Raw genomic sequence first — 17,268 nt, 5'->3', positions numbered from 1 at the left:
TTTTTACTTGCCAGAGTAAAAAGATCTTGTAATACACAGGGCCTTAGGAAGAATCCCCAGAAGGCCTTAGTGGAATGACTAAAATAATCCTACACAAAAGTTGCTCTGCTTTCACTCTGGCAAAGCTTAAAAGAGAGTCTCTAACTATTTATTCTAAGTAAGTTAATGGCATGCAGAAGAAAGTCAAATGCTATTTAAAGGACAAAAAGAAAACCCAGTACCAGTAATGCAAAATTAGCAATGTTTAGCATCAAATTACAAAGACCAGGTATGATAAAGAATCATACAACTCAGCACCCAAAAAAGAAACAATCTACTTAAAAAATAGGCAGAAGATCTAAATAGACATTTTTTTCCCAAAGAAGATATACAGATGGTGAACAGGTATATGGAAGAATGCTCAACATCATTAATCATCAAGGAAATGAAAATCAAAACCACAATGAGATCACCTCACACCTATTAGGATAGCTATTATCAAAAAGATAAGAAATAACTAATGTTGGTAAGAATATAGAGAAAAGGGAACCCTTGTACACTGCTGATGGGAATATAAACTGGTGCAACCATTATGGAAAACAGTAGAAAGGTTCCTCAAAATATTAAAGGTAGAACTACTATATGATCCAATAATTCCACTTTTTGGTATTTATTTAAAGAAAACTAAAATACAACCTCAGAAAGATATATGCATACCCATGTTCACTGCAACATTTACAATAACCAAGATATGGAAACAACCTAGGTGTTCAATGATGGATGAATGAAAAAAGAAAATGTATAAATGGAATACTGTTCAGCCATAAAAACAATGAAATCTTGTCTTTTATGACAGCGTAGATGGATCTTGAGGGTATTATGCTAAATAAAATAAGTCAAATAGAGAAAGACAAATACTCTATGATTGCACATATATGTGAAATTTTGGGAACAAAAAAGTTCATCGACTCAGAGAACAAAGTAGTGGCTACTGAAGGTAGAGGATGAGTGGGAGAAATGAGGGGGTCAAAAGATAAGAACATCCAAATACAAAATAAATAAGTAATGGAGAGTAGTGTACAATATAGTATCTATAGCTAATAATAATGTATTGCATATTCAAAAGGTGCTCAGAGAGTAGCCTTCAAAAATTGTCATCATAAGAAAAAAGTTTTGTAACTATGTAATGTGACAGACATTAAGTAGACATATTGTGGTGATAATTTTGTAATGTATATAGATATCAAATTCTTATGTTGTAAACTGGAAATAATAACATTATATGTCAATTATACCTCAATTAAATATATACTAGATAATGTAAAGAAGCAGAAAATATGACCCCTAACCAAGAGAAACAGACACAAAAGTGGAAGAGATGAAACCAACAGACAAGGATATTAAAATGGCTAGTGTAACTAAGACTCATATGTTTAAAATGGTAGATAATATGTAATCATCATAAAGAGAAAAACCAAAGATATAAGAAGAGCCTGTATACAACTTTTAGAGATTAAAAAAAAGTGCATAATCTGAGATGTAAAAGCACACTGGAGAGACACTGCTAAAGAAAAAAAAAAATAATAAATTGACTTCAAGATATACAGCTAAGGAACTATGCAAAATTAAGCATTGAGACAAAAAAAAAAGATTGAAAAAATTGCATGGAGACAAAAAATTGCACTGAGACAGAAAAAAGATTGAAAAAAATTACTTGTGGGACAGAATAAAGTTGTCTAATGTGTATGGAATTAGTCTCAGAGGGGAGAAGATAGGGCAGAAAAAAAATATTTGAAGAACGAATGGCTAAACATTTTTTTAATTTGATAAAAATTATTAACTTAAAGCTCAACAAACCCAAAGCAGAATAAATATAAAGAAAACCATGAAAGTCACATTGTAATAAAGTATTTGACAACCAGCAATAAAGACAGAATCTTAAAAGTAGCCAGAGAAAAGTAGGCACATTACATACTGAGGAGCAAAGACAAGAAAGACAAAAAACAATTGGAAATATCTTTTGAGTACTATCAACCTAGAATTCTATACTCAGGGAAAACTCTTTCAAAAATGAAGGCTAAATGAAGACTTCATTAGATAGATAAAGCTGAGAGATATTGACTACAACCAACCTCACTCTTTTCATATAATTTGAATTATTTGAAAAAAAAAACTTGCATTACTTGGAAATAGAAAAGATAGATCAGGCTTCTTTGGAATCTAAATGCTTATCCTCTCCCACTCTCCCTCACACACAGCACAGGGTGAGTCCATGTTAAATAGTCCCAAGATACAAGAGAAGACTGCATTCCTGATATAAGTGTGCAGGACCTCCTCATCTCATCTATCATACTTTATCATAGTATGATACAGTATACTATAATAGAGCTGCTCAGTCTAAAGATAACTAACTCTATAAGACATAAAGAAAAGAGAACCCCCTTTTAAATAAAGGCAGAAATGTATCAGTTTCCTCATATCTAAAACAAAGACATCCATCTAGATGACATCTCAGTTTCCTTATATCTCTTAAAGTACATAAGCCCAAGAAAAATGTTGACATAACCATTTACTGAATAAGAACTCTGCAATGCTATCCCTGTCAAAGTAATAAATATATAATTACAAATTGTGATAAGTATTACATAGGACAAGACAGATTGCTATAAGATAAAATAATAGGGGATCTAATAAAGGTTGAGGAATGCTATTGGACTGGATTGCATCTGCCCCACAAAATTCATATATTGAGTCCTTAGCTCCTACTGTGGTAGTATTTGGAGATGGGTCTTTGCAAGATAATAAAGATTAGATGAAGCCTTCATGATAGGATAGTGCCCTTATATGAAGAGATAACAGAGTTTCTGTCTTTTTTTTTTTTTTTTTTTTTGCCATGTGAGGACACATGAAGAAGGTGGCCACTTCTGGCCTGAAAGAGAGCCTTCAATAAAACCTAACCATACTAGCACTCTGATCTCAGACTTCCAGCCTACAGAAATGTGGGAAAAAAAATTTCTGTTCTTTAAGCCACCCAGCCACCTGTCTCATCTTGTTATGATAGCTCATGCTAAGATTACAAGCTGCCAAGTAATGCTTCCCTCATGTAGTAACAGAGTAACATTTCATCTGAGACCTAAATGATGAGTAGGAACTGGACACATGAAGAGTGAGAAAAGAATTTAAGGTAGGAAATAACATAGGAAAGGAATGCAGCTAAGAAGAGAAGAATGTAACTGCAAGAAGTATGAAGCTATCAGGGTTGAGGAGGATGTGTGGGGCTGAAGAGGTAGGCAAGGGCCAGATTAGAAATGTGCTTGAAGGCAACATTAAAATCTTGGTTTTTATCCTATGTGCAAGGTTTAAAACTTGATAATTACATGAACACATTTTCATTTTAAAAAGATCACTGATTATAGTCTAGAGCAGGGCTGTACAATAGAAATGGATTGCAAGCCACACAGGTCATCTAGATTTTCTATTAGTCACATTTTTAAAAGTAAAAAGAAATCTACCAAATTATTTTTACTGATAGATTTAACTTAACCCAACATATCCAAACCAGTAGATCATTATCAGATCATGACAGAAGATGATCTGTTAACAGAGATGACAGAAAATGAATTTGGAAGGAGTTAACAGCAACAGAAATGAAAGAATGTGAAGAAAGGCATTAAAAAGTAAAACAGAACCAGAAATAAAACATAGGATGATTTGAAGACTGCTCCTAATTAACACTTTCATCTCAAATTTCCTCTTTGTAGAAGGGACTTAGTAGAATATATATTTTCACTGTCACTTATGATTTTATTTTCTTTTTTATAATTACTTTAATTTTTGATCAACTGATTTTCTGACTTGGTCTATTTCATTTGTATAATTAATTCAATTTGATTTAACAGATATCATTAAATGACTGATTTTTGCAAAGTTTTGTGCCAAACACTAGGAACATAAAGAAAAATAAGAAATTATACTTATATTAAGAAGTTTAGTCTGGGGAGAGACAAGAAAGTGGGGGAGTAGTGGACTGAAATGACATCAGGTAGCAGGAGTTCAGCTAGTTATCAAACCATTCTGAACACCTACAAACTCAATAGGAGATTGAAGAGAAGAGCAGCAATTCTAGGAACAGAAAATCAACCACTTTCTGAAAGATAGGATGTATGTAGAAGTGAATCTGAGGCAATAAGAAGGTGGACCATGGTGGGGTGGGGGTGGGGGGGCTCCCGGCAAGTGGCGGAGCAGTGGAGCACAAAATCAAAACTTTTTTAGAAGTCTGCTCCACTAAGGGACATCACTCCAGAGGCTAAGCTGTGGTGGAGCCCTCGCAGGGACAGTGTAGTCTCAGGACCTGCGAGGTCACTGAAAGATTGGGGGTCACTAAGTGTGGCAGAGCTCTCAGGTATCAGAACAGGGTAGCCAGCTGCAGAGACAGAGCTGAGGAGTTAGCTCTCAACTTGGTATTACCTTAAACCTAGATCTGCGGCACAGTCGGACCACTGCTCTTTGAGCAGGGATTCTGCAAGTGGCAGATCCAGGGAGACTCACCTTCCTCCTTTGGAGGCAAGAATCTGCTGGGTTTAGACGCTTCAAATGGGGCCATGCGCCAGAGACAGAAACACTCAGTCACAGGCCAGGTTAACCCAAAGTGCAGCTGGAGACCAGGGAGATGGGAGTAACTGACCCCTTTTCTCTGAGGGTGCACTGAGGAATGGGGCCCCAAGCTCTTTGCTCCTCTGGGCTGGAGATTGGGAGGCCACCATTTTCATTCCCATCTTCCAGAGTTCTACGGACAGCGTTCAGGGAACATAAACTCTGGAGAGCAAATTTGAGCAGATTTCTTAGCCTGGCCCCTGGCAAGGGTAGTACAATTCTGCCTTAGGCAAAGACATTTGAGACTCACTACAGCTGGACCCGCCCCCAGGAGATCAGGAAGAACATCCAGCCAAGACCAAGCTCACTGAGCAAGGAGAACAGCAAAACTCCACAGCTAGGGGAAAGAAATGCATGGAATTCATGGCTTTCTCCCCATGATCCTTTAGTCTTGCGAAGTTAAATTTTTTTATTCTAATTTTTTAACTTTCCCTCTTTCCTCTTTTAACATTTTTTAACTAGTTTATCCTAACAATACCTCTCTAAAAAAACAAAACAAACAAACAAACAAAAAACCTAAAAAACACCTTAAACCTTCATTATTATAGTCATATTGTATCCGTCATTGCATTTAACCTTATTTTTTGTGTATATATATATGGTGTTTTTTTCCTAAAAAATTTTTGGGATACAATTTCTTCTAACAGATCAAAATATACCCTAAATCTAGCACAGGGATTTGTTCTAGTCTTCAGCCTGAGCACATTATCTCCCTGTTTTTTCCTTCCTCTTTCTTTTACCAGCCAACTTTTCTTATCAATTCCTTTTTTAGAATTTTTTAAAATTTTTCATCATTATAGTCATATTCTATCCCTTCATCATGTTTACCCTCATTTTTGTGTATACATATGTAAGTTTTTCTTTCTTTAAAATTTTGGGACGTTGTTTCTTCTAAGAGCCCAAAATACACCCCAAATCAAATGGGTGGCTGTGTTCTATTCACCAGTGTGTGTGTGTGTGTGTGTGTGTGTGTGTGTGTGTGTATACACATATATAATATTAGACTGGCAGCAGACTTATCCACAGAGACCTGGAAGGCCAGAAAGAACTGGAATGATATTCTCAGAAATTTTGGGGAAAAAAATGCATATATATATGCATTTTTTTTTCAAAATTTCTTTTTCCCCCCTTTCTTCTTCCCCCAGTTTGGGGTCTCTTCTGATTTTGTTAGCATACATTTTTCTGGGGCCTTTGCCACCCTTTTAGTATTTTATTCTCTTGTTCATATATTCTTACCTGGATAAAATGACAAGGCAGAAAACCTCACCACACACACACAAAAAGAAAAAGAAGCAGTACTGATGTCTAGGGACCTAATCCATACAGACATTGGTAATATGTCAGATCTAGACTTCATAATGATGATTCTCAAGGTGCTAGTGGGGTTCAAAAAACATGGAGGATATTAGAGAACACTGTCTGGAGAAATGAAAGAACTAAAATCTAACCAAGCTGAAATTAAAAAAAAAAAAAAAGCTATTAATGAGGTGCAGTAAAAAATGGAGGCTTGGGGAGCCTGGGTGGCTCAGGGGGTTAAGCCTCTGCCTTCGGCTCAGGTCATGGTCTCAGGGTCCTGGGATTGAACCCCAACTTGGCCTCTTTGCTCTGCAGGGAGACTGTTTCCCTCTCTCTTTGCCTACTTGTAATCTGTCAAATAAATAAAATATTTTTGTAAAAATGGAGGATCCTACTGTTAGGATAAATGAGGCAGAAGAGAGAATTAGTGATAGAGAAGATTAAATGATGGGGAATAAAGAAGTTGAGCAAAAGAAAGACAAATGACTGCTGGACCACGAGGGGAGAATTCAAGAGATAAGTGATATCATAAGATGAAATTATATTAGAATAATTGGGATTCTATAAGAAGAAGAGAGAGAGATGGGGAAGAAGGCATATTGGAGCAAATTATAATAGAGAATTTCCCTAATACAGCAAAGGGAACAAGCATCAAAATCCAGGAGGCACAGAGAAACCCCCTCAAAATCAATAAAAATAGGTCCACACCCCAACATCTAATAAAAAAAAAAAAAAAACTTACAAGTGCTAGTGATAAAGAGAAAATCCTGAAAGTAGCTTGGAACAAGAAGTCTGTAACATACAATGGTAGAAATATGAGACTGGCTGCACACTTATCCACAGAGACCTGGCAAGCCAGAAAGAACTGGCATGATATATTCAGAGCACTAAACAATAAAAAAAAAAATGCAGCCAAGAATACTATATCCAGCTAGGCTGTCATTGAAAATAGGAGAGATAAAAAGCTTCCAGGACAAACAAAAACTGAAAGAATTTGCAAAAACTAAACCAGCCCTATAAAAAAATATTGAAAGGGGTCCTCCAAGAAAAGAGAGTGCCTAAATGTAGTAGACCAGAAAGGAACAGAGACAATATACAGTAACAGTCACGTTACAGACAATACAATGGCATTAAATTCATATCTTTCAAGAGTTACCCTGAATGTAAACGGGCTAAATGCCCCAATGAAAAGACAGAGGGTATCAGAATGGGTTAAAAAAACCAGACCCATCGATATGCTGTCTACAAGAAACTCATTTTAGACCCAAAGACACCTCCAGATTTAAAGTGAGGCGGTGGAAAAAAATTTACCATGCTAATAGACATCAAAAGAATGCTGGGGTGGCAATCATTATAATCAGACAAATTAGATTTTAAGCCTAAGACTATAATAAGAGATGAGGAAGGACACTATATCATACCCAAAGGTCTGTCCAACAAGAAGATCTAACAATTTTAAATATCTATGCCCCTAACATGGGAGCAGCCAAATACATAAACCAATTAATAACACAACCAAAGAAACACAATGACAATAATACAATAATAGTAGGGGACTTTAACACCCCCTTTACTGAAATGGATAGATCATCTAAGCAAAAGATCAACAAGGAAATAAAGGCCTTAAATGACACACTGGGCCAGATGGACATCACAGATATATTCAGAACATTCCATCCCAAAGCAACAGAATACACATTCTTTAGTGCACATGGATTATTCTCCAGAATAGATTACATTTTGGGTCACAAATCAGGTCTCAACCAGTCCCAAAAGTTTGGGATCATTCCCTGCATTTTTTCAGACCACAATGCTCTGAAGCTAGAACTCAATCACAAGAGGAAAGTTGGAAAGAACTCAAATACCTGGAGGCTAAAGAGCATCCTACTAAAGAATGAATGGGTCAACCAGGAAATTAAAGAAGAATTGAAAAAATTCATGGAAACACATGATAATGAAAACAAACGGTTCAAAATCTGTAGGACACAGCAAAGGTGGTCCTGAGAGGAAAATATATAGCAATACAAGCCTTTCTCAAGAAACAAGAAAGGTATCAAGTACACAACCTAAGCCTACATGTAAAGGAGCTGGATAAAGAACAGCAAAGAAAGCCTAAACTCAGCAGAAGAGAAAACATAAAGATCAGAGCAGAAATCAATGAAATAGAAACAAACAAACAAACAAACAAAAAGAACAACCAAAAAAACCACTGTAGAATAAATCAACAAAACTTGTTAATTCTTTGAAATTTAATTCTTTGAAAGAATTAATAATTGAAAACCCCCTGGCCAGTCTTAAAATGAAAAGAGAAAGGACCCAAATAAATAAAATCATGAATGATAGAGGAGAGATCACAACCAACACCAAAGGAATACAAACAATTATATGAACATATTATCAACTATATGCCAGCAAATTTGACAATCTGGAAGAAATTAATGCATTCCTAGAGACATATAAAGTGAACCAGGAAGAAATAGAAAACCTGAACAGACCCATAATCAGTAAGGAGATTGAAGCAATTAAAAATCTCTGAATAAACAAGAGCCCAGGCCCAGATGGCTTCCCAGCAGAATTCTTCCAAACATTTGAAGAAAAATTAATACCTATTCTCCAAAATTTAGAACTGGAAGGAATTAGAAATTAGAAATGGAAGGAAAACTTCCAAACTCATTTTATGAGGTCAGCAGTACCTTGATCCCCAAACCAGACAAAGACCCCATCAAAAAGGAGAATTACAGACCAATATTCTTGATGAACACAGATTCGAAAATTCTCACCAAAATACTAGCCAACAGAATCCAACAATATATTAAAAGGATTATTCACAATGAGCAACTGGGATTTATTCCAGGCTGCAAGGTTGGTTCAACATCTGCAAATCAATCAATGTGATACAATACATTAATAAAAGAATAAGAGCTGTATGATACTCTCAATAGATACTGAAAAATCATTTGACAAAGTACAGCACCCCATCTTGATCAAAACTCTTCAAAATGTAGGGATAGAGGGTACATACTTCAGTATTATCAAAGCCATCTATGAAAAACCCATGGCAAATATCATTCTCAAAGGGGATAAATTGAGACCTTTTCTGCTAAGATCAGGAACATGGCAGGGATGTCCACTATCACCACTGCTATTTAACATAGTACTAGAAATCCTAGCCTCAGCAATCAGTCAACAAAAAGAAATAAAAGGCATCCGAATTGGCAAAGAAGTAGTCAAACTCTCACTCTTTGCAGATGATATGATACTTTATGTGGAAAACCCAAAAGACTCCAATCCAAAACTACTAGAACTCATATAGGAATTCAGTAAATGGTCAGGATATAAAATAAGTGCACAGAAATCAGTTTCATTTCTCTACACCAACAACAATACAGAAGAAAGAGAAATGAAGGAGTCAATCCCATTACAGTTGCACCCAAAACCATAAGATACCTAGGAATAAACCTAACCAAGGAGGCAAAGAATATGTACTCAGAAAACTATAATGTACTCATGAAAGAAATTGAGGAAGACACAAAGAAAAGGAAAAACATTCCATACTCATGGATTGGAAGACCAAATATTGTGAAAATGTCTATGCTACCTAAAGCAATCTACACATTTAATGCAATATTTATCAAAATACCATCAACTTTATTCAAAGAAATGGAACAAATAATTCTAAACTTTATATGGAACAAGAAAAGACCCCGAATAGCCAGAGGAATGTTGAAAAAGAAAGCCAAAGTTGGTGGCATCACAATTTCAGACTTCAAGCTCTATTATTAATAAGCTGCCATCATCAAGACAGTATGGTACTGGCACAAAAACAGACATATAGATCAATAGAACAGAATAGAGAGCCCAGAAATAGACACTCAACTTTATGGTCAACTAAACTTCAACAAAGCAGGAAAGAAAGTCCAATGGAAAAATGACAGTCTCTTCAACAAATGGTGTTGGGAAATTGGACAGCCACGTGCAGAAAAATAAAACTGGACCATTTCCTTACACCGCACACAAAAATAGACTCCAAATGGATGAAAGACCTCAATGTGAGAAAGGAATTCATCAAAATCCTTGAGAAGAACACAGGCAGCATCCTCTTTGACCTCAGCTACAGCACCTTCTTTCTAGAAACATGCCAAAAGCAAGGTTAGCAAGGGCAAAAATGAACTATTGGGACTTCATCAAGATCAAAAGCTTTTGCACAGCAAAGGAAATTGTCAACCAAAAGACAAGGGACAGAAGGGGAGAAGATATTGGCAAATGACATATCAGATAAAGGGCTAGTGTCCAAAATCTATAAAGAACTTATCAAACTCAACACTCAAAGAACAAATAATCCAATCAAGAAATGCGCAGAGGACATGAACAGACATTACTGCAACGAAGACATCCAGATGGCCAACAGAACATGAAAAAGTGCTCCACATCACTTGGTATCAGGGAAATACAAATCAAAACCACAATGAGATATCACCTCACACCAGTCAGAATGGCTAAAATTAACCATTCAGGAAATGACAGATGTTGGCAAGGATGCGGAGAAAGTCCTACCAACACTATTGGTGGGAATGCAAGCTGGTGCAGCTACTCTGGAAAATAGCATGAAGTTTCCTCAAAAAGTTGAAAATAGAGCTACCCTATGACCCAGCAATCGCAGTACCTGGTATTTACCCTAAAGATACAAATGTAGTGATCCAAAGGGGCACATGCGTCCAAATGTTTATAGCAGCAATGTCCACAATAGCCAAACTATGGAAAGAACCTAGATGTCCATCAACAGATGAGTGGATAACCAAGATGTGGTATATATATACAATGGAGTACTATGCAGCCATCAAAAGAAATGAAATCTTGTTATTTACAATGAAGTGGATAGAGCTAGAGGGTACTATGCTGAACGAAATAAGTCAATCAGAGAAAGAAAATTATCATATGATCTTCCTAATGTAAGGAATTTGAGAGGCATAGTGGGGGTTTTGGTGAGTAAGAAAGGAAAAAATGAAACAAGATGGGATCGGGAGGCAGACAAACCATAAGAGACTCTTAATCTCCCAAAACAAACTGAGGGTTGCTGGGGGGGGTATGGAGATGGTGGTTGGGTTATGGACATTGGGGAGGGTTTGTGATATGATGAGTGTTGTGAAATGTGTAAGCCTGATGATTCATAGACCTGTACCCCTGGGGCACATAATACATTATATGTTAATAAAAATAATTAATTTTTTAAAAATCTAAAAAAAAAAAAAGACATTAAGTCTGGGGGTGGGTGGGTAGGTCAAGTGTCTGTCTCTTGACTGGTTCAGATCATGATCTCAGGGCTATGGGATCAAGCCCCATGTCAGGATCCTGCTTGGTGGGAAGTCGGCTTGAGATTCTCGGATTATCTCTTTCCATCTCCCTCTGCCCCTCACCACTGCTCTCTCTATCTCTCAAATAAATAAACCTTAAAACAACAACAATGGAGTGCCTGGGTGGCTCAGTGGATTAAGCCTCTGCCTTTGGCTTAGTTTATGTTCTCAGGGTCCTGGGATGGAGTCCCACATCAGGTTCTATGTTCAGCAAGGAGCCTGCTTCCCCTATCCCTCTGCATGCTTCTTTCCCTACGTGTGACCTCTCTGTCAAGTAAATAAGTAAAATCCTAAAAAAAAAAAAAAAAAAAAAAAAAAAACCAACAAACCCACAACCTCTTAAAACAACAATAACAAAAAAGAAGAAGTTAAGTCTAATATATGTTGACCTATAATAGTTACTCTTTTTCTCACAATTGTTTTTTTGTTTTTTATCTTATTTGTTTGGGGTGACAAAAATCACAATAGGCAGTTTTATTTGCAGAATTTGATCCAAAAGTCCAGAAAAAATAAATAAAAGGATCTTGAGTCTCTATTATGTTTGTACACAAAATAAACCAAAAATAAAATTTACCATGAGGTCATTTAAATGTATTTGCAAATGGTCTGATTAGGGAAAAATGATTTACAACATGGGAAACTTCTAACAACCAAATACTTGAATGCACTGCACTTTAGGTCATCTAGACTATGTTAGCATTAATGAACAAAGTGATAGGTCCAGAATGCATTCCCAAAACCTCTTCCTCAGTGCAGACTTTGATAACTGTCTGTAATAAAAAACACCAACTCCTGTTCATTATATTAGATGGTCATTTTGTCCATTTTTCCTCTTGTGATGATGAATCCATTTTAAACACTTCAATTATGAAAACACTCCAAATCCACAGAAAACACTCCAAAATTCCATCCTTACATTTGCAGGTTGTACAAGGATATCCAGCCATGTTCCCACTGAGCTGCTACATCTTTAAATGCCACAGCTGTCCAAGCAAGTTTTCCTGATGTCACAGGTAATGTTATCAGCTGGGTCACTGACACAGTGAGGAGAGCAATGCCTTCCCAAGATGGCTATGTATTCACAGCTGAAATTGGAGCAAGTGGTCAGTAATCTACCTCTCCTTCCAGACACTGGCACTGCTGGCAGCTGTGAGTCCAGCTGTCTCCACTTTGATAGAGCTTGTGTCCATTTAGATCTAAATATTGACTTGTGACCCTGGTGTCACACTTTGGGCAACGGAAAAGGTCAGCATTTGGATTCCAGCAATGACAAGCTATCTGTTGGCTGATTATCTTTTGGTTCTCACAGGAACAGAGAGAACACCTGCCTATTGCACTGCACCTCTCCATTGGGACAATCACCAGAGCAGGAGAGCCCAGATAGACAGAGGCAATCGAATTCACTTGCCAGATTGATGGAGGCCAGAAGAATCACTCCAACAGGTATGGGTTTTTAAGGCACATTCATCAGTGTTAATACAGGACTCCATCATCCTAAAAACTGCTTCTGCACTCACAGCGGTACAAGCCTGGCAGGTTAACACAGCAAGGATGATTGTGGCACTCAGCGATTCCTCCTGTACATTCATCAATATCTTTCTTGCAGTGGCTTCCTTTGAATCCAGAGGACAAATGCATTTTTTAGGAGCCATGATATTCCATATCTGTTATACTCTTGGCAGAATACTCCACAAATGGTCTTGTTCCCCACTTAGCCCAGTTTGTAGATGCAGCTGTGTCTCTGGACAGTATTGGTGCAGATGGCATTTCCAACACAGGTGTGCTGCCTGTGGCCACATTCACCCCATTTTGTACAGGAGAAGTCATCTACAAATATGTATCCCGGGACACAGTCACAGCGGTGTAACTCAGGCAAGATGACACGTAGAGTATTGGCATGGCAGTAATGCATTTGAGCTGCATACTCCTCAATATTCTCATGGCAGGCAGAGTCTCTCTGGGCACAGAGGTTACTTTTCTTGCACTCACAAGTGGCTTTTGTATTCCAGTTTTTGCATTGTAAGTTTTCACCACATTTCGCTCTGTCTACCCAAAAGTTATAACCTCTACTGCATGTGACCCTTTTCTGAGCAGTTCAAAGGAGCGCATGCTTCTGTAACTTTTATTAAAACTCCACCTCAGCATTCCCAGCAGCTCTAAGTTAAGATCCATTGGCTCTTCTACAAGGGCTTTTCCCTGTATAGACGCATTTTGGTCAGCAGACTTTACAGCACTGGCTGGCAATGTACATGGGGAGGGAGTCTTGGGAGCAACTGAGAGAGGGATAGGATGTCCTTTGGCTCTCCACAGCACCATTCAGCATGTTCAGTTCCTGTAGTGCTTACCATCAACCCAAGAGACTTGGTCTCTGCAGAAAAGTTGACTCACCTGGCAGATCTTGCTAAGACAGTCTTCTAACTGACTAAGTCTCATCACTGCATAATTTAGTTTTGTACGCATCTTGGCCAAAAGTTCCTGAAAGTCTGTGACTCCTTGTACCAAGCTTAAAAAATCATTGCAAGTTGTACGAGTGTGATTCCAGTTCAGACATTATGTTATGTATTCATTTGGCATAAAGATGATATTCCCATCTTGGACGAGTCCTTTGAATAAGGCATGCTTTTGGTTTTGCTGACCAATGTGACCTTGTTCCAACTGTCCATCTACCATCCCGTATGGAAGAGCTTCAGTCCTGGGATTCCCATTATGTACATAGTGTTATTGGATCTCCTCCCTCAGGCCATTGCTCTCCAGTTCAAAATAGCTGTGTTCCAGTTCTTAAATAGACAGTACCAATCCTAAAGTCAATGCTTTCTGCTATACAGTGGCCAAGAACAACAACAGCTGAATTAATTTCTTACTCACATGAGGGACTGCATGGATCTCTCTTTGTATATCTTGCCTTCTCCAAGTTTCCTCGGTTCTTGCCCATTTCCAATACCTTCAAAGTCAGCAGAGTAGCATGTTAAACTGTCTGTTTCTATCTTCAGGCTGTGCCTCTCTTTTGTCTTCACTATTTGACAATAGGTTCTAGTTTCATCCAGAACATTCTCAGAGAATGTGTACATCCCTAGTTTTGGTAGAACGCCTCATCATTCCTCAGGGTCAGTCAGAAGAACAAAAATCACTGTAGGTATTTTGAACAAAATGGGGTTCAACCTTGGGAATTAAAGACTTACCAAACCATCTGAGGGACTAGGAGAACAAATGTCAAAGAAGCCCCTGCAAACTTTCAGAAAATCTAGAAGTGCAAGGATATTGGGAAGGCCACCTCCATTGACCTTAGCTGTTTCACCCAAGTGAGTGTTTCTCAGAAAGGAGGATGTGTGTAAGTCACTGGTAAAACTTTACAGTAACCATCTCCCAATCGCTACCTGTCTGCCCATGACTGTCACTGAGGAATAATAGAATTTTTTTCCATTTTATATTTCAAAGAAAAACCTCTCATTGGAGAATCCTACCTAAAACCTGCTGGCTAGGGATTCTGACAAATGTAGTTCCCAGGATCCTCCCCTGCAATGGAAGGGAGAATTTAGAAAGAGGGTGGGCATGAAGCTGAGTCAAAATATAAAACCAGGCACATGTAGATTAGGCATATTAGGGGCGCCTGGGTGGCTCAGTTGGTTAAGCGACTACCTTCAGCTCAGGTCATGATCCTGGAGTCCCAGAATCGAGTCCCACATCGGGCTTCCTGCTCAGCAGAAGTCTGCTTCTCCCACTGACTTCTCTTCTCTCATGCTCTCTCTCTTTCATTGTCTCTCTCTGCCTCTCAAATAAATAAATATAAAAAAAATTAGGCATATTATTGGCTCTGTGATAAAATATTATATGTCTATAAGCCTCAGATACTCAATTTTAATGTTGTACTCCCAAATAAAATTTCAATTAGATTTCTAGCATTTATATCTTGAATATGCTTTTTTTCCACCAGAATCAGAAAGTACTTAGGGAGTTCAAAGGCAACTAAGCTCTGAAAAGGTACTGAGAAACTGAATATACAAATGGAAAATGGATAGACCGTATGTAAAATAGAACTTGGACTCACAGCCTATAGCAAGCTGCCCAGGAAACCAACCCCTCTATGTACAGTAAACAACCCAGAAAGCCAGCCAACTTTAAGTCAGACTTAAAGGAAGCCAGATTGCTATCTCTAGTGACAACTCAGGAAGCTAAAAAAGAACTTTTGTAACAATCAGCCCAAAATAATCAGGACTTGATCAATAACTGACAGCTTCCCTGATTCTTGTCCCCATTTCGAATTTAGGATCAGGCAGAGAAAGTCAAGTACAGACCCTAATCAATCAAGTAAGATGCCCTGCTTCTAGTTAGCCAGTCTGTAGCTTCTGCATGCCAACAACCTCCAATCAGCACACACCTGAACATTTTCCTTTTGTCCACTCTGAAGGTTTCCCAGCTTTGCTTTTTTTCATTTGGTTGACTTTCTTTATTTCTACAATATTGATCAAGGTAGGGTTTGATCTAAAAAGAAACTGTATCTTGCAAGGGAAATAATGCATGAGCTTCTAGGCACCAAATTTCTCATATGGAGCAGGCACAATGGCACAATGGTTAAGTGTCTGAGTTCTAGAATCAGAAAACTAGACTTCAACTTGTATCATTTTCACTGTCTAGCTATATTCTTAGGACCGTTGAGAGGATTAAACTAGGTGATGGTTGTAAACTACATTGTCTAAATTTGTGTTGTCATTATCTTCTCTTTCCAATCTCATGAAACTCCATCCTGTTCCTCACATAAATTTTCTCTTGATCCACGGTCCTTCCTCCCTCTGACCCTTCCTGAGCTCATCTAACAAGAAGAAACCAAATAAATCTTCCTCAACTGTTAACGTCTCAATCTCATTCCCCTACTCAAAAAACTCCAGGGCCTTTAAAGACATCCATAATCTACTTTCCACATCTTCTCAACACTCTCTGACAAGAATGACCTTCCGCTCTAGCCAAATGCACATATTTACCGGTCTAGAGCTATCCCACAAAATCCCATGCAAGTGACTATTTTCCCTCCATTGTTCATATTTGAAACAAACTACACCTTCTTTCTCAATATCTGAATTTTACATTTATTTGCAGTCCAGCTCAAATCCTCTCTTTCCCATTAAACCTTATCGGACAACTGCATTCCAAAACAATTTCTTCCTCTCTCAAGTACTAAAGCTTTTATTTGATTCATTGACTCATAATCTGATTTGCAATAGATACAACTTTTCATGTATGTATAACCTCACTGAGAAAATAATATTTCTGAAGGCAAGGCCAGTAGTGTATTCTTTTTTTGTGTACTGCCATATACTTAAGCATAACGACTGTAATTGTTATCCAGAACTATGTTTCTGGTATTGTGCCAAACACTTCATTTTATCAGATTTAATTCTCTCCAGAACTCTTGAGGGAGGGCTTATAATTAGCCATTTATCAGGCAAGAAAATTTAAGTACAGAGTGGTTGAGTTATTTGCCCAAGGTCACAGAATTAGTAAGATGGATCTGAACCACCTAGGTATCTTGGACTCCACAGCTTAGACTTTTAATAACATTTTGTAAATTGATTAAACATACTGCTTTATGAAATCTTACTGGATATACACATAAATTCCTCCATTTCCAGTGTCTCCATGGGAAACCCAAATATGGGATTCATTTTAGAGATCAGGTATTTCTACAGTAGAAACAATTTCCTAAGACAGTTTTCTTTAATCTGTGATACAAACCTTGAAATAATCACAAAGGCATTAAAAAAGTACATTTACTTCACCATGCAGGTTGTTCAGAATTGAAACAGTACAGAACAAACCACGTGAGGCCATGCAACATCTTTCTATTTGCCATTCACTCCTATTTTAAGCAGAATTTGGGTGCCACTAATCACCCAAAAATTTTAGGTAGGTTTTATGATACATGTTTTAGGTCCCAGCTAAAAAGAAGTATAGTTATTTATAGCATTTCAATAATATATGAAGATCAAAACTAATA

General features: G+C 37.5%; 1 protein-coding gene and 1 pseudogene across 6 annotated transcripts in view; both read right to left on the bottom strand.

Annotated features, from left to right (window-relative positions):
- Positions 1-17,268, bottom strand: part of LMNTD1 (lamin tail domain containing 1) — a 521,212-nt gene that overhangs the window by 243,880 nt on the left and 260,064 nt on the right. The gene's annotated exons all lie outside the window — the stretch shown is intronic.
- Positions 11,890-14,347, bottom strand: LOC309868831 (protein kinase C-binding protein NELL1 pseudogene; annotated as a pseudogene). The gene is made up of 3 exons: positions 14,145-14,347; positions 13,668-13,782; positions 11,890-13,459 (listed from the first exon to the last, which is right to left on the bottom strand). The product of its transcript is annotated as a protein kinase C-binding protein NELL1 pseudogene (transcript).

This window comes from Mustela nivalis (assembly GCF_964662115.1).
Source record: "Mustela nivalis genome assembly, chromosome: 7".
Classification (NCBI taxonomy): Eukaryota; Metazoa; Chordata; class Mammalia; order Carnivora; family Mustelidae; genus Mustela; species Mustela nivalis.
This window is presented reverse-complemented; position numbering and strand designations above follow the sequence as displayed.